The sequence below is a fragment of the Enhydra lutris genome, unplaced genomic scaffold (assembly GCF_002288905.1).
Source record: "Enhydra lutris kenyoni isolate GAN:26980312 unplaced genomic scaffold, ASM228890v2 scaffoldscaffold21, whole genome shotgun sequence".
NCBI lineage: Eukaryota > Metazoa > Chordata > Mammalia > Carnivora > Mustelidae > Enhydra > Enhydra lutris.
The window spans coordinates 2,992,923-2,998,922 of record NW_019154105.1 but is presented as its reverse complement, the minus strand read 5'-3'; positions in this window follow the sequence as shown (position 1 = coordinate 2,998,922).

The window sequence follows — 6,000 nt, the reverse complement described above, 5'->3', positions numbered from 1 at the left end:
TTCCCCCTGCTTGTGTTCCTTCTCTCTCTTTCTCTCTCTCTGTCCAATAAATAAATAAAATCTTAAAAAAAAATTGTTGACCCACCTTAGATCATTTTTCACTATCATTCATCCTTAAAAATTGGGTAGACAAATGAGAATAGAGCGTAGCTAACAAAGAGCAATTTTCTTGGAAGTACACTGTGTCTGTGCATGGCTATCACATTAACCGTTCTGAGATTTTCTTTGACTATTATTAAGTGTGAGTCACACGGCAGTGGACTGACTTACACCAGGGTGCTCTTGATTAGCTACTGAAAATCAACAGTGCTAAAACAAGTAAGGTCATGGTCCAATGTTTTCAAACACATAAACTCAAATCATGAAGAAATTCCTGAGTTTTCCGATCATTTCAGGAGGGAGTTTGCTAATATGGGCTAGTCTCCCCCAGAACAGAATTCATTGATTCACTTAAGAAAGAAAAATGTTGAGAAATGTTTCTGTTTTACAAAGATTAAATCTGTTAGATGTTCACTGCCTTGTCTCAATAGTAACTAAACAATATGATGTGACAGATGTTTGAGAAACTCATGTACTAATTATACATCTCCATTTTTAACTTCTCAACTCACGCAACTATTGGTCCTGAGAAGTGGCCTTTTTTTCCTGCTCTGACAGATACCAAAGGATAGGTAATAAGAATGCATGTATAGATACTGACATTCAGCTTAAAGATAGAAATAAATCCATAATCATCATTTCCCCTTAAATCACAACTTAAATGTATACTACAAGAGTTCATTACATTCTTTTTGGAAACTCTACTTTGATCACACACTCTCTCCCCTGGAAATGAGTTTCATGCATCCACTCTCTGTGGAAACTTTCAATTAAAAATGCCTTTGATTTTTGTCTTTGTTTTGCCTCTTTTAAGAGAGTTAGCCAGTGTTCACATACAAAATAGAATTGTTAAATAGTTTGGATGTCTTGGCTCTATTTTCTCGCAAACTTTGCCAGTCGATATTAGAGTTTATATCCTTTAACTGCATTACCGGGCAGCCTTGCCGTTCTTCTTGGTCGTTGCAAATGTCTTACCCTTTCCTGCTTTCTTTCTCATTGTAGTCTTGAAAATAGGGATCAAACTGCTAATAACAGGTATATCTGTGCGATGACTTCCTGTTAGAAGAGGGTACTATGCTTTGTTTTCTTCCCTTCCTGCCCTGGCGATTGTGGGGATTTTACCAGTCCTTAATGAACTCATCACTGTCTTCAGAGAGAGTCTTCAATGATCCCGGCGTTGTCGTGGATAACTACAAGCCCATGACTCCGCAAGTATACATTGGATTATTTTCTTCCTAAATGCACTGGCTCATTATCTTATCTTTGTCCTTTCTGAGGTTCGTAGGTCCATTTTCTGTCCACTAACCGGCTTCATGAGGTCTTCAGGCACTTTATCCCCATCTGCTTGGCATTTCATTCACCAGAAGAACTTGGGGTCATTGGCAAACTTGGAAATTTCATTGTGAACACTTCTTTTCCACATTGTTTATAAAGATGTTAATAAGACCAGCCTCTGAACCAATCCCTAATGCCCCGTGGTTAAATAGATCACTAAAATAAAACAATTTATGGAGACGAATTAAAGCCCTACATCTGTTATTACAGTACAAAAGATGGCTTTGAAATCAATGTGATTTAGAAGACAGATGAATAAAATCAACCAGTGTAGAAGCTGAAACAGTAGTTGAGACCTGTCACTATTTCTAGTGAGACCCAAAGGTACTAGGTATTTTGCTTGTTCTTTAACAAAATACCAAAAAGGGGGAATTGCCACAGTGAACTGGAGATTCCTCTTGGAGATTCGCTTACTGATAAACCACCACCAATACACCAGGTGGAAATGCTGTTATCCCTTAACGCTAAGGGTCAATGGTGAACACCAAACCTTTATTTAATAGCCATGAGCATGATGGAGAAGAAAATAAAACATGTCAAGAAGATCGTATTTAATGCTAGAGGACAACAAAAGAAGAATATATGAGGATAAAAACTTGAATGTAGAGAATCTGGACTGTAAATAATATTTGTTTGTTTGTTTGTTTTCTGGAGCTTAAGATACTCATCCTATCCAGATGGACTGGCTTCCAAGAGAGAGATTCTCTTCAGCATCTACCACTCAATAACCCAAACTTTCAAATTTAGCTCCCTCCCTGGAGACACCTCTCTTTCCCTGTCAACAGCACCATTCAAGAGGGAATGTACCTCGTGACCTGCGAAGCCCTGACTTCACTCTTGTGAAGTTAAGTCACAGCAGGACAGTCATCATCTCGAAATCACGAGATAATCCCAACTTTTGCACCAGAGCTACACGGGTACAAGACTAAAGGAGGAGCAATTCTCTTTAGGGGCCAACTTAATTTAACTGTCACCTGATGTTACTTAAGAACCAGTAATCAACACATTATTATTACTCAAGTAATACGCATGTTTAACTCAACATCAGTGACACTTAAAGGAAGTCCTGACTAGGTCATTAGAGAGATACACAAACAGATACAGATAAAGCTACAGATGGCTCTGACTGCTCTGGTTGGAAGGACTCAAAGCAAGTTGACTTTAATTTGTGAAAAAGCAAACAATCCCTTAGCCACGCCAGGTCAACAGGTAAGGCGCTTCCTGACGGGATGAAGGGAGTCACTAGTTGCTCTCTTTCAGCATTTTCTGCCCAACAACGGAAGCAGCCTCTTTTGGAGCCCTGTGCCACTTCTCTGTGCGTTTTGGGCTTCAGCCGCCGCTGTGGGAGACAGATCTGGGGCAAGATGCGAGGACCCCGCCCTCCTCACATCCCTGCGGGGTCCCTCCACCTTTCTTCACTCTGCTTGTGCAGAGGCAGCCCAGAAGTTGGGGGGAGTTAATTCTCCCAAGGGTGACCCTCATCAATAAGGAGAAAATTTCACAAAATGACCTGACCTGGAGGGACAATTCTGAGTGTCTTCTCTGTGGATCACCAGAGGACTCCCAGCAGAACTGAGCTCCAGTTACAGCAGAAAACAAGTCAGCAAGACACCCTGTACAGACTTTCCCTCCTTCTCTGCCTCACTCTCCTACCTTCTAACAACTCCCTCCTGCCCCCAGTCAAATAAACTAGCAGCACCCAAAGTGCTTGTCTCAGCCTTTGCACGGAACAAAAAAATAGCCTCGTGTCTGTATAACAGACTTATCAAGATGCCCGTCATTGAACAGCCCGTCTTAATACCTGAAAAAAAGGGCAGTTCGTCTTATTAACATTTAGTAGAGGTAACCATAGCCAACACGAATGTTATGAACAAGTAAAAGAAAAATATATTTTGTCCGTTAAGAATGGTTTTGTGAGGAAGTGAAATCATAGAAGAATGACTACAGGTATATCACAGTTCTACCAAAGCTGTGGAAATGTATTCCTGATTTGGGGGAAAAAAAAAAAAGCAAATCTAACCGTAGATGTGAGACTGGTGGAAGAGGAGCTACCTTCATGAGAAAGTGACAAAACATTATAGTCATAGTCATTTGTAAGCAAGTACATACAAAAAGGAAAAATCTGTTAGGAAATCTCAAACTGTTTCTGTAATTTAAAGGTAGGACAATGTTGAGTTAGGAATACTAGAGAACATCCTCCTTTTCGTAACCATATTTTGTATTAATCAAGAGAAAAACAAAGAGGAATCAAGCAGACAGAAATATCACCTTTATTACTGAGACTGGCTAACAGGCCAGGGGCTTTCCTCATACATACTCACACACTCCCAGCCGACAGCTCAGCACAGGCATCTCGAGGGGGGGTCTGTCCCTGCAGCACTGACGGCAGGAGGAGTCAAACTCCATGTGTGTTTGCTCTGTACAGCTGGGTCCCGAGAGGAATGGGAGTCAAGACAAACACACCATGCTTGCCGCGTGTCCCTTTCCAAACTCAACTATCAAATATGTCGCTCTTTCTTCTCTGAGGGAGGAGTAAGGGCACAGGCAGAGGCCAGGAATGTCACATGAATTAAATACAGGCATACTGGGGACGCCTGGGTGGCTCAATGGGTTAAGCCTCTGCCTTCGGCTCAGGTCATGATCTCAGGGTCCTGGGATCGAGCCCCACATTGGGCTCTCTGCTCAGCAGAAGCCTGGTTCTCTCTCTCCCTGCCGTACCCCCTGCATATACTCTGTGTGTGTGTGTGTGTGTGTGTGTGTGTGTGTGTGTGTGTGTATGCGTCAAATAAATTTTAAAAAGCTTTAAAAAATTTTTTTAAATTTAAAAAATTTAAAAGTCAACATTTCCCTAAATGTCTGAACCTTACATTAACTTTTCTTTCTTTATTAGCTCTATTCTTATCCTAATGCATATTCTTATTCTTATATATGGTTAACAGTGAGTTTAGCACATGTATTTTCCTAGTAGAAACCTCAACAGACACAGCTGAGAACGATTCTGTCTCTAGCCCAGGTAGCGTATTCCAGACCAGAAGCCAATCTATCCTGTTTGGACGTGGAACAAGGATGCACCTAACGTCATCTCTTGGGCCTTGCCGTTGTTGATGCGCTAAGATTCCATTAGCAAGCAAGAGGTCACTCTGCGACTGAGCAGCTTACAACGCCCCTTCTTATGTCACCATGACCCTGGGTCAAGAACCTGGGCAGGGCTCAGCCGGGTCCTGTGGCTCAGAGTCTCTCACAGAGCTGCGGTCCAGAAATGCAGTCACCATAGGGGCGCGACGGAATGACCTCTCCAACTCACTCACTTGGCTGTTGGTAGAACTTAGTTCTTCCTGGACCGTGGAGCAGAGTGTCCACACTTCACTGGCCGTTGGGAGCTCTGCAGACCGGCTGGCTTCACCGGAGCAAACAAGCCAATAAGCCACAGAGAGACAGAGAATGACGGAAGGCGGTCGTTGCAAAACGTCACGTAGGAAATGCCATGTCAGCACTTTCGTTCAGTCTGTTCATTAGATGTGAGCGACCTGGCAGGGCCAGAGCACACAAAGACGTGAGTACTAGGAGACAAGAATCATCTAGGAAAGATGCTTACAGTATCTGTATATCACTCTAATCAGTACAGCCATCTACAGGTCTCATCACCTAATTAAAGAATAGATTGTGTAAAAAAAAATAAATTATGTGAAGGTAAATCTCCTTTGTAGGACCTTTGGCTCGGTCATTTTTCTACTTTCTCCTTGTTTATTGTTATGACCACGGATCATACACCAGTACTATGGGTAACACCAGTACTGATCATTTATTTTACTCACTGTTCTCTATATTCAAAATTCGTATGTGCAACAGGAGGAGGAAAGATTTCCTCTACTTATTAAAATAAATTTCTAAACAATGCTACATTGTCTTCCTTTTTAGTTTTCAAACTTTTCATAGTTAAACTTTTTTGACGTTATTATGAATTCATAGGCTCTCACACATTCAATTTATGTCAATTAATGATAATTATTACTGTGTTTTGATGCTCAAATTTTCGTAACTTAAATCATACTAGATAGCTTCTTTATCTTTTTGGGCTTTATCCCTGACATTCTTAAAAACGACTTTGCTCTCTGCCAAAAACTGTGTGTTTCAGACCTATTGTTTCCAATCCTAACGTTTTCCTGCTCGAAGACATGGAAATAGACATCCTCCAAGGAGGTGTCATTCTGTTAGTGGAAAATAGTGTAAGAAACAAAATTTTAAGCATTAGGAACATACGCATTTGTGAGGTTATAAGACAGAGTGCTCATACTGTTATTAAATTTCAGAGAAAGACATAGAAACAGAATTCCTTTTTAGAATCAAATTTCAAATTTTTATTTTAATGTTATCTTACTTTTTTATTTTTTTTATTTTTTATTTTTTTTTAAAGATTTTATTTATTTATCTGACAGAGAGAGATCACAAGCAGGCAGAGAGGCAGACAGAGAGAGAGGAGGAAGCAGGCTCCCTGCTGAGCAGAGAGCCCAATGCAGGGCTCGATCCCAGGATCCTGAGATCATGACCTGAGCCGAAGGCAGCGGC